Source organism: Mirounga leonina, unplaced genomic scaffold (assembly GCF_011800145.1).
Source record: "Mirounga leonina isolate KUSES-001 unplaced genomic scaffold, KU_Mleo_1.0 Mir_129, whole genome shotgun sequence".
Lineage (NCBI taxonomy): Eukaryota > Metazoa > Chordata > Mammalia > Carnivora > Phocidae > Mirounga > Mirounga leonina.
In genome coordinates, this window is record NW_023270323.1 from 9911282 (window position 1) to 9923675 (window position 12394).

At 40.8% G+C, this 12394-nt stretch overlaps 1 protein-coding gene across 5 annotated transcripts in view; it reads left to right on the forward strand.

Annotated features, from left to right (window-relative positions):
* The window catches only part of ABCG2 (ATP binding cassette subfamily G member 2 (Junior blood group)), a 144070-nt gene that overhangs the window by 65555 nt on the left and 66121 nt on the right, over window positions 1-12394 (forward strand). The gene's annotated exons all lie outside the window — the stretch shown is intronic.

Here is a 12394-nt window from a genome sequence, read left to right on the forward strand (position 1 = left end):
ATTTAGGGAAACTCTATTACTGAGCAGGGAGTGATGAAAGCACCGACCTTATCCAGCAGTGTTGAAGACCTTCCCAAAGGCAGCCGGTGAGACCAGGCACTTCACAGCCAAAGGTCCACTCCAGTGGCTCCCAGTGCCCACTGCCCCCCTTACAGAGGGGAGGCACAGAGACCTCTAGAGGCACTAGGGAGGCAAGATGAGCTGGGGGGGCTTCCCCACCAATGTGCTGTGTCTCTGCCTCAGTATCCCCATTCACACAACACAGCTAGTCACACATCCCTAGGCAGAGCTGAACAGCACTGTCTCTCACTACCTCCACCCTTTTGTAAGTGGCCAGCCTCATCCTGCCTTACAGACAGTGAGCCTGACTCTGGTTCTCTGCTTTGTATGGTTTGAGTTCCTTTTATTTGGCCAAACTCCTCACCACTATTCTCAGCTTTTCTTTCTTTCTTTCTTTCTTTCTTTCTTTCTTTCTTTCTTTCTTTCTTTCTTTCTTTCTTTCTTTCTTTCTTTCTTTCTTCCTTCCTTCCTTCCTTCCTTCCTTCCTTCCTTCCTTCCTTCCTTCCTTCCTTCCTTCCTTCCTTCTTTCCTTTTCTTTCCTTTTTTTTTTTTTTTAAAGATTTTATTTATTTGAGAGAGAGAGAGCACAAGAGGGGGTAGGGTCAGAGGGAGAAGAAGACTCCCTGCTGAGCAGGGAGCCTGATGCAGGACTCCATCCTGGGACTCCGAGATCATGACCTGAGTTGAAGGCAGTCGCTTAACCAACTGAGCCACCCAGGCGCCCCATTCCCTGCTTTTCTAGACCGAAGTCCCTCAACCTGCAAGCTTTAGTTAAATTCTTACCATTTGGGGTTTCTTTCATGGAGATATCTATCTTGGATTTGCAACTGCCTAGACTTTCTTGTTTTTCTTCTTTTATGTTGATATGCATGGCTCAGGGGGATTTTGAAGGGTGAGCAAATTCATTCTAACTTCTCTGTCCAAATTTCTTTTTCTTAGCAGTTTCTACAGGAAATAATAGTGTCATTATTTCTATATCAGCACTAATGTAGAGCCAAAATGTGAGCCTAAGTTGTTTACTAGCTGTATCACCTGGGATAAATTGCTTAATCTCATTATGCTTCAGTTTCATCTGCAACATAGAGATTTTAACAGAATTCACTTAAGGGCATTGTTGTGAAGATAAAGTGAGGTTTATTTTTTTTTATGATTTTATTTATTTATTTGACACAGAGAGAGAGACAGCTAGAGAGGGAATACAAGCAGGGGAGCGGGAGAGGGAGAAGCAGGCTCCTGGCTGAGCAGGGGGCCCAATGCGGGGCTTGATCCCAGGACCCTGGGATCATGACCTGAGCCGAAAGCAGACGCTTAACCGCTGAGCCACCCAGGTGCCCCAAGTGAAGTTTAAAAAAAAAAAACCCTCATAAAACTTAAAGGCACTTAGAACAGTACTTAATAAATATTAGCTGTTATGATTGGCGTTGGGTAAAAATCGAAGTTACCTTATGTTTTCCAAATACACATGATTTTATTTTTATTTTTATAAAATATACCCTGTGACATGGGTATTATCACCCCTAATGTGAGGAAAGAAATTGAGGCACAAAAGGGTCAAATAGCAAAAACTCTTGAGGTGAGATAAAACTTGGGTCCATCTAGATCGGCTGTGGCTTTGTCACACATAGAATAATGGATGTATGTTTCCTGGTCTAATATGGGTTCTGGGTGAAGTTATATGTGTTTGGCTTTGCTGACATCATCTATCATTATATAAAGCATGACAGCCAGATGTGAAAAAATTCTAAGTGTAATGAATCATGTGTCATTTAATGCTCATTACACTTTGACTTCATTCCCAACCAAGAACAAATTCTTCCCTCTGCAGGCAATAAAGTGTTTATAGTAGTCAGTAATGGATCATGTGGAAGAGGTCAGTCACAGATGAAACCCTGTCCCATTTTTATAGCATGGCAGATTCAGGTAAGGGTGGAGAGGCCCCTGAATTGCATATGATAAACTTGCTTTTATTATTCAGTCAATAAACTTTTATCAATTATCTGTTGTGTTCAAGGCTCTGAAAGAGGCAATATTTAGGGTATACAGGAAGGGGGAAGGCATTACTTTCTTACAATTTCCATCACTGACACCAAAGGTTTTCAGCTTCTCAGGTTCAAGATCTTGAAGTCAGCTCTAGCTATCTTTCATCTTCAATGTTCTATCAGTTACCAGGTACTATAAACTCCTTCTTCACAATGTTTCCCTCATTATCCTTCCCTCGAAATTTTTTCCACCATTGTTCTGGTTCAGTCTTTATTTTGTTCATTTCCAAATTGATTTCTGCTGTCCCATATCCCCCATCCATTCTATATGTGGACAGATCAATCTTTTTAACGCTGCTTTGACAATATCATCCCTCTACACTAAACTTTCATTAATTTCTCACTCTCAAGATAAGTTTAGTGTCCTTAGCTTGGCATTTGAGGCGTCCACAATTTGGCCCCAGAAAATTCTCCCATATATCTTTTAGTATGTTACCGAGAATACAACCTTTGAGATGCTTCTTGAGGGATAGTTTCCATGAGTAAATGCTGTATACATGTTCTGCGATGATGAAATCTACTTAATGAACTTGTTTTAATCTGGCACTTCTCCATCCTTCTATTCCTCATATATCCATAGAGTCTTTTGTTTAAGTAAACTTTTTTTTAAAAAGTTTATTTATTTAAGTAATCTCTACACCCCGTGTGGGGCTTGAACTTGCATCGCCGACATCAAGAGTCGCACTCTCTACTGACTGAGCAAGCCAGGCACCCCATGTTTAAGTAAGCTTTTTTTTTTTAAGCTTTTTATTTATTTATTTGTCTGTCAGAGAGAGAGAGAGAGAGAGCACAAGCAGGGGGAACGGCAGGCAGAGGGAGAAGCAGGCTCCCTGCTAAGCAAGGAGCCTGTTGTGGGGCTCAATCCCAAGACCCTGGGATCATGACCTGAGCCGAAGGCTGATGCTTAACCAACTGAGCCACCCAGACGTCCCTAAGTAAATTTTTTAAATTGGAGTGTTACATAGATCCAGAATAAGTACAGAACATCTACGTGAACAGCTTAATGTATAGTTATAAAGTGAATATACCTGTGTATCTGCCGCCCAGATCAAACACATATATATATACATATATATGTATGCACATTTGTGTGTTTAGTATCAATAACCCCAAGTCTCCATGCTCCACATGAGTCATTGTCCCTTCCAAAGGTAACTACTCTTTTGACTTCCATCACTGTACGTGAGTTTTATCTGTTTTTAATTTGTTTTTATGAAGATATAACTGACATATAACATACATATGTATTTGATCTGGGTGGCAGATACACAGGTGTTTTCACTTTGTAACTACACATCAAGCTGTTTACTGAGATTTTCCATACTTACTCTGGATGTGTGTTATACTTCAATTAAAAAGCTTACTTAAACAAAAGACTTTATGGATTTGTGAAATTTATTTGCAGCACTTTCAACATTGTTTTTAAAGTTTTTATTGATTTTAGAGAAAGAGAGCGAGAGAGACAGCACGAGCAGGAGAGGCAGTGGGAGAGGTAGAGAGAATCCCAAGCAGACTCTGTGCTGAACATGGAGCCCCACATGGGGCTCGATCCCATAACCCCGAGATCATGACCTTAGCCGAAATCAAGAGTCAGACATTTAACTGCTCAACTGACTGTGCCACCCAGGTGCCCATGAACTCTCAACATTTAACCTTTTAGCCTATTTTGAAGGGATAAATGTTACATCCTCTATACCACTTCTGATTCTGCAGGTTCATTATCAGTACCTAATCATGCCTGTTTTTTCCCTTGCTGCTTAATTTTTAGGGCTTGGTTACCTCTGTGAACTTTATAACCAAATGAATTATTTCTTGTTTGGTCTCTTGTCTGCTATATAAAGCAAATTATATGAACCCAGGTAGTCTGGCTCCACATCTGGGCTCTCAACACCTCCACCCCCCCAACACACACACACACATACACAGAGTCTTTCTCTGTATTAATGCCTCCTTCTGTTCTCTTCTCCATGACTCTAAGACTTTGACAACTGGTTTGGGCATTTCCCTTCTCTCTAAGATGGTCACTACCTTGGCAAAGTCTGTGTTTATTTATTTATTTATTTTTATTTATTTAAAAAAAATATTTGTGTATTTATTTGAGAGAGAGAGAGCACACACAGCAAGGTGGGGCAGAGAGGGGGGAGAGAGAATCTGAAGCACATTCCGTACTGAGTGTGGAGCCTGATGCAAGACTCGATCTCAGGACGCTGAGATCATGACCTGAGCCGAAACCAGGAGTTGGACGTTTAACTGACTGTGCCACCCAGGCGCCCCTATTTATTTATTTTTAAGATTTTATTTTCAAGTAATCTCTACACCCTACATGGGGCTCAAACTCACAACACTGAGATCAAGAGTTGCATGCTCCACCAAATGAGCCAGCAGGTGCCCCCAAATCTGTGTTTATTTAGATGATCAGCCTATCACCCTAGCTTTTGTGCTCTTTGATCTTCTCAACTTCACCTTGAGGGTAGGCAGAATTTTAAAGATTCCTTTCTCCCCTAAACCCCAAGATTCCAGTTCATTTACTGGTTATTTAACCAGACATCATTCTAGGTTCTACTCTGAAGACTTTTGAAGTTGTAATTAAAGTCCCAAATTGGGCACCTGGGTGGCTCAGTCAATAAGCATCTGCCTTCAGCTCAGGTCATGATCCCAGGGTCCTGAGATGGAGCCCTGCATCGGATTCCCTGCTCAGCGGAAAGCCTGCTTCTCCCTCTCCCACTCCCCCTGCTTATGTTCCCTCTCTCGCTATCTCTATCTCTGTCAAATAAATAAAAATCTTAAAAAAAAAAAAAAAGGCCCAAATCAGTTGACTCTAAAATAGTGAGATTATCAAGGTGTGCCTGATTTAATTACATGAACCCTTTAAAAGGTAGAAGGAGAAGTCTGAGCGATTTGAAGTTTGAGAAGGACCTACTTTAAAGATGAAGGGAGTCACGTAAGAAGGAATGTGGGCAGCCTGGAGGAGATGTATGACGGCAAGGAAACAGGGACCTCAGTCCTAAAGCTGCAAAGAATTGGATTCTGCCAGTAATCCGACCTTAGCAGCAGATTCTTCAGAGAAGAGCCTTCCTTCAGGTAGGAGCCCATTTGGCTGACACTTTGATTTGGCCCCGTGATACACAGAACAGAGCCGGGCCTAGCCGCCCTAGATTCCTGACCTCCAGAATTGTGAGATAATAAATGAATGTTGTTTTAAGATGCTAAATTGGTAGAAGACAAATGTACCTCCCTTTCACCTCCATAATCCTACTGTCTAAACCCTGCGACCTTTTCAAAACCTGGAATGCCAGCCTTAAATGCCAATTTCCTGTTCAGTCACCTCACCCTCATGTTTCAGCTCCTCAGCCTCCCCTCCATAGGTCCCCTTTCAACCTGTCTCTTCCTGGCTTCACTTCCTTACGGTGAATCATTTCGCACACTCAACCCCTTGCTCCATTTTTCTATGCCTTATCCACCCAGCAAAACCACATTCTCGAATTTATTCAACCTTCTAACCTCTGTATTTATAAATGGGAATTCTTTGTGAATGGGAATTCTTTGTGAATGGGAATTCTCTGTGAACTCACTTGTGGCTTTGATGCTCCTACATTTATAGGATTCAGTCTTACAGGTCCTTGGTGTGGCTGTGCAGTCTCTCTAGGTCCCTTATTACTATGGGGAGGACAAATTTTCCCTCCACCAGTTCAGATCCCGTGGGGTCGGGAGGAGCTGAAAGTTAACTGACAACAGATTAAAGTAGAAAAGATAAGGTTTATGGGGTTTATATACCAACTTGATAGGGGCAAAGGGGGGTAGGAGAGAGGATTTCCATGCCCACTTTTAGGAAAGACAAATGGGCTTTTAGAGAAATAAAGTATGACAGTTTGTGATAAAGCTTGTTTATGCAGTTTCTTATCCAGGTGTGAGTGGTGGGTCTTTTTCCTGGCAGCGAAGCTTCCCTGAGAAGGGATTTATGGCTGTTGTACTCTCTGAAGGCTTTGCCTTTAGTCAGATAAGGGAAGCTCCAAGAAGGCTTCTTTCAGCATCAGTTATATCTCAAATGTCTTCAGTTTAATATAATAGTCAAACCAACTCGGTGGGGCTGGGTGGTGATGTGGGGAACAAAGGCAAAAAGAAATGTAGATAAAATTAAATTTTCTTATAACCGGCAGCCCATTGACAAATACTTGAGGCAGGCGGAGTACAACGGTCCTCCATGAACTGCCATGTGAATGCCTTGCTAGAGGGAAAAACAACCTTAGCTTGACAATAGCTAGGCCTTCAGGATTCTGTGAGTCTTCTTTAGTGTATGAAAATCCTTTTGGAAACTTCCTTTGGCTTTACCTCCCCTAATTCCATAATATATAATCAGTTGTTCCTCACAATCCCTGGGCAGTCCTTTCTGTCCATGGGTCCTGTCCCCATGCCTTAATAAAAATACCTTTTTGCACCCAAGACATCTCAAGAATTTTTTTCTTGGCCTTTGGCTCTGAACCCCAACATTTCCACATCAGGTATTAGCATCCTCTTTGTTTCCTTAGGGCCTTGTGGTAGGCAGAATAATGGCCTCCCAAAGATGCCATGTCGTAATAGCCAGAAGGTAAATGTGTTAGTTTGCCTGTCAAAGGAGAATTAAGGTTGCCAATGAAATTAAGGTTGCCAGTGAAATTAAGGTTGCTAATCAAATGACTTTAAAATAGAAAGATTATCAGGGCTTATCTACTGTGTCTAATGTGATCACAAGAGTCCTTCAAAGTAGAAGAGGGAAGCAGAACAAAGAGATACGATAACAGAAGCAGGGTCAGAGTGATGCTCTGCTGTTGGCTTGGAAGCTAGAGGAACGGGATCATGAGCCAAGGGATGCGGGTGGCCCCTAGAACCTGGAAAAAGTTGCAGAAAGGAATGTAGACCTGATGACATCTTTGATTTTAGCCCAGTCAGGCCCAGTTTGGACTTCTGACCTATGGAAATATAGACTAATACATTCTTGTTGTCTTAAGCCGTTAAGTTTGTGGGAATTTGTTATGGCAGCCATAGGAAACTAATACAGGTCTATTCCAGGGTTTAGCATTTTCTCAAATCCCTGTCCTTGCTTTCACACAATACCTTCAGCAGATCCTCCAACTTCAGAGAGAATGTACATTTCTTTCAATTTTCTGTCTTTCCCTAATTAAAACATTTATCTGCATGAGGACTCATCCTCACTCCCTTCCCTTCTGCCATAATTTAAAAAAAAGTTTCCTTTTCTAATGCTAATTCCTCTGGATTCCATTTCCATTCCCTTCTTAAGGGTCCTGATTATACCAGGTAACCACCTTTTTTCTTTATGACTTGTCCTCTTGGCATGCACACCTATTCCAGCCTGCCTAACTTAACCAAATAAGAAATATATTCTTTGAACCCCAAGATGATTTTAAGAGATACTCCTTTCTCTTACCTTCTTGTTATAGTGAAACCTTTGGTAAGAGTTATCTACACCTGTTTCCACTTCTTCACTTACTCATCAGTGTTCAAGCCCTTTGTAGACTGACCTTTCTCTCGTGGAGTTCATCAAAGGTCTCTGGTATCTCTGAAAAGAGCCATGGGGAAACACAGTGCCTACAGCACAGCCTCTTGCACTGTTTTTTATTTGCTTTTTTATTGGTTTTTATTTGGGAGTAGTGAAAATAAATATACCTGGACCCATTACAGATGTTATATACATAACCCAAATGCCCCCAGGTCCATAATAAGCCCTGTCTGAAACCTGGACTTGCGAGGGGAAAATTGACCCTGAGAAGTTTACCACTTGGAGTAAGCACTAAGGAAGGTACTGAGTCCTTACCAGCTCCTTGCACTTGGTGGCTAGGCTGGTGAATAGACTGAGAGCTTGGGGCAGCTGGGAAAGGCTAGGAAGGTATTAAAACTCCTATGAGAAAGATGAAGAGTGCTTCTCATAGTTCTATATGGGAGCTTTGAGAGTAGAGCAACTGATTCATGGAGTTACAGGCCCAGGAAGTTTGTTCCTTTAATGAGAATACTGTTTTTGATTTTGATTTGGTTGCCATTCTTATAATAAGCCATACCGTTTATCAGCATTAAATGAATTTATATCCGTTCCCTGTCTGTTGCTGACGTTCCACCAAGCACTAATACCCTGGCGAAGACCATACAGGCAAGTCCCTCACTGGTGTAATTGTTGAAAAGGCAAATTACTACCACCCTCCTCCCCAGAAAACAGAAAAACTTCCCATTATTTCTGGAGTTTTCCAAAAGTGAGGTTTAATTGATTTTACGAATGAGTCTGTCTGCTCCCTTCACCCGAGGTCATCTTCCCTATTTGTCTGTTTATATCCATACATACTGCCTACAAAAGAACATGGTGACACCTCACCCCTGCCAGTGCCCATTTAAGATCTTCAATGTGTGTTTCATAGGTATAGACTCCAGATGGCCCCAAAGCTTTCAATTAGGATTGGAAAGAAATCCTACTTCGGGTAATTCTGTGGTTTGATTGCATACGACAGTGACTTCGACTAGCTTGGAGAGAGCCCACCAGATCAATGTTCATCAGAGATCCAGTCTCCTGTGTCCTTGTTCTGCAACTTAAGAAATCAATAGAGAGAAATGGGAAAAGGCCTTATCTAGGAAATTTATGAATAAACCACAAATGATCATTAAACATTAAAAAAGTTTACTCTCACTAAGTCAAGAGATGTACATTGAAATACTGCCATTTGTTATCAGATTCAAAGAGATTAAAGTTATTATTCTATCCAGTATTTGTGAGAGCTCAGATGAGCAAGCGACCTTATAAATTGTTAGGAGACTGTGAATTTGGCATGGATTATTTTGTGGGAAATCTGGCTATATGTATTAACAGTTGTTTGTTTTTTTGTATTAAATTTTTTTTTAAAGATTTTATTGATTTATTTGACAGAGAGAGAGCGAACAAGCAGGGGGTACAGCAGAGCGAGAGGGAGAAGCAGGCTTCCCGCTGAGCAGGGGGCTATGTGGGGCTTGATCACAGACCCTGAGATCATGACCTGAGCTGAAGGCAGATGCTTAACTGACTGAGCCACCCAGGGGCCTCTGTATTAAAAGTTTTTAAATGAGCAATACCTTTTGCCTAAGCAGTGCCCCTTCTGGAATTTATCTGGATGTGTGTGATGACATAGCTACAGGGATGTTTTGTGAATAATAGGAAGACTAGTTAAATTAATTATGGTATATAACAAACCATTGAATACCATGCAACTATTCATTTTATTTTTTTATTTTTTAAAGATTTTATTTATTTATTCATGAGAGAGAGAGAGAGGCAGAGGGAGAAGCAGGCTCCCAAGGATTAGGGAGCCTGATGTGGGACTCGATCCCAGGACCCTGGGATCATGACCTGAGCTGAAGGCAGACCCTTAACCATCTGAGCCACCCAGGTGCCCCGCAACTATTCATTTTAAAGTTGTAGAAAGATACCCAATGACAGGGAACCATGTTTGCAGTTTACAATGTAGCAGTTTACAAAATAATAATAGTTGTCATCTACTGAGTGCTAACCAGTATTAATAATTCTGTTCAGGGTTTTATACACATTATCTCAATCAATCTTTCTAACTCTCCCAAGAGATTGTTTCCCCTGATTACCAATAACCACCTAAAGACCAAGCAATTAGTACAAGTGCAAATCTCCAGGGTTGTGAGACCCAGGATACGATGCAGGCTATCTGACTCCAGCGATGATGACTTTTGTCCCTGTACTTATTGCATATAAGCCCATTTTTGTTTTTTTAAAAAAATACATATGCACAGAAAAAGACTAAAAGCAGATAGTATGTGGTTGCTGGGTTACAAGTCATTTTTATTTTCATCTTGCTTGATATTACAACAAGGGAGAGAAAAAAAAGTTTAGTTAAATGGGAGAAAGAAAAAGTACCAGAATGAGAACACATTCAGCGGGAATCCTAATACTGGGCTTTGCAAATACTGGGCAGTTGCTCTTTTCTGGCAATATGAAAGAGGTTATGAGGTGGAGGGCAGAGAGCAGCAGTCTCAGAAGCTGTGAGCGCCCCCATTTATCCTCCCAACTTTCGACCTTGTGCAACTGGTCTCCTTTGGAACTGGTGACTCATCTGTAAATTAGGAAGGTCATCTTTAGGTTCCTCCTTCCCTCTATTCTGTGACCTAAAACACCCAAACACTACAAGAGAAGACAGGGCATTTGAAGATAATAAGCCCTAAATAAAATGCTAATTTATAAGCTAAAATGACTCATTCCTTAATAATACAATACATTCATGAAAGGCTGGCTTTAATCTGAATTTATCAAACAGAATTTGATAGCAATGATCAGCTTTAACGAGTATTAGAGTGAGATTAGGAATTAATGTAACTTTAGCAAACATATACACTGATCTATCAATATGAAAAAAATCAAACTGTTTAAAACATTAGACTAGAAACAAGGTAGAAAGTTTTTTGTTCTAGTGATTTTTAGCCCTATTTTAGGTGAGGCTCTGTCTTTAAGTATTGTCATGTGTCTTTTACTGACTAAAACACTATTTTATTGATTTGCTTTTTTTTAAAAGTTTTTATTTATTTATTTGTAGGAGAGAGAGAAAGAACATAGCAGGGGGAGTGGCAGGCAGAGGGAGAAGCAGGCTCCCCCTCAGCAAGGAGCCCCTTGTTGCACTCCATTCCAGGACCCCTGGGACCATGACTTGAGCCGAAGGCAGATGCTTAACCAACTGAGCCACCCAGGCGTCCCTTATTGCTTTACTTTTAAACAAAATTCTTTTTTCCAATATAAAAGTTGTATATCTGCATTAAAAAAAATTTAGAAAATTACACTAACATAGAAGGAAAAAAAGAACCATAATGTCACAACCCAGAAAAATAACATTTTCTTGTATTGCAAGCTATTTTCTATGCATAAGTTTTTGGTTTGTTTACGTTTTACCTATTGCAGAATACTATATTCAACTTATTATCCTGTTTTTTTTTAAATGTGCTTTTTATCAACTTTATGTGTATTTTCCCCTCATTTTTGTAAGTCCCTCTTGGAATTGCCTTTAGAATTTGCTGGCAATTTAAAAAGTCTTTACTGACATCAGTAAAGCTTTGTTCTTTAGAGGGTGTTTTTAAATTTTGCAGTTATTAAGGGCCATCTCTGAAAAATTTTTCTCAGTCTTGGCTTAAAGTGACAAATATATTGGTATATGGGTCTTTAAGTGTCTTTAAATGAACTCAAAATTAATCCAAAAAACCAATTTCATCCAAATGTTTGGGTGCATCATGGATATGTACTTTAAAATCCTTTAAGGGGCACCTGGGTGGCTCAGTTGGCTAAGCTTCTGCCTTCGGCTCAGATCATGATCCCAGGGTCTGGGGATGGAGCCCTACATCTGGCTCCCTTGAGCTAATTGAATTTAAATTAAAAAACAGAAAAAAGTATACAGTATGGTATTTTTAATATTCTAAAAAGTTAGATATAATTAATTTCTTATTTAGGCTTCCTGGCTAAAACTTCTCCCTTTTAAAGTAGGCTCCACACCCAACATAGGGCTTGAACTCCCGACCCTGAAGTCAAGGGTCACACACTCTCCCAACTAAACCAGCGGGATGCCCCATGACTAAAGATTTCCTCTAACGGGTTAAGAATTAACAGTAATTCCTAGTGTTGCTTTAAATAACTTGATTTTTAAAAAAAGATTTTATTTATTTGAGAGAGAGAGACAGATAGTGACAGAGACAGCGAAAGAGAGCACAAGCGGGCAGGAGAGGGAGAAGCAGGCTCCCGCTGAGTAGGGAGCTCGAGGACGTGGGGCCGATCCCAGGACCCTGAGATCATGACCTGAGCTGAAGGCAGACACTTAATTGACTGAGCCACCCAGGTGCCCCTAAATAACTTGATTTTTGTTTGTAAATGGCAAACCAGAAAATAGATGCAGCAGGCAAATTGTGGGAAAGCCATACACACTCATAAAGCCTGATAACCAAACCTTTTCTTGAATATGCACACTTTCCAGCTTTTCTACGCGAACAGTATTGCGGAGAAGTATTTGTTACAAGAGTGTGCACAATACAATTAAACCGTTCATAGCAATATTGTCATTCAACTGCCCCCCCCCCCCACCCCGCCTCTTAGATTAAGTTCCTGACTTTATTGTCCTGGGGCTTAAGCACCTAATTTCTCAGAAGCTCATTCAAAAGAGACCTACTTGCTCTCGGGGTGGGCACCGTGTGTGACAGAAAAAAAAAGAAAAAAAAAAAAACCCTCGGGATCAGCGTCCCCCGGAGTATAGGGGCGCGGGACACAGACAGTGACCAAATCC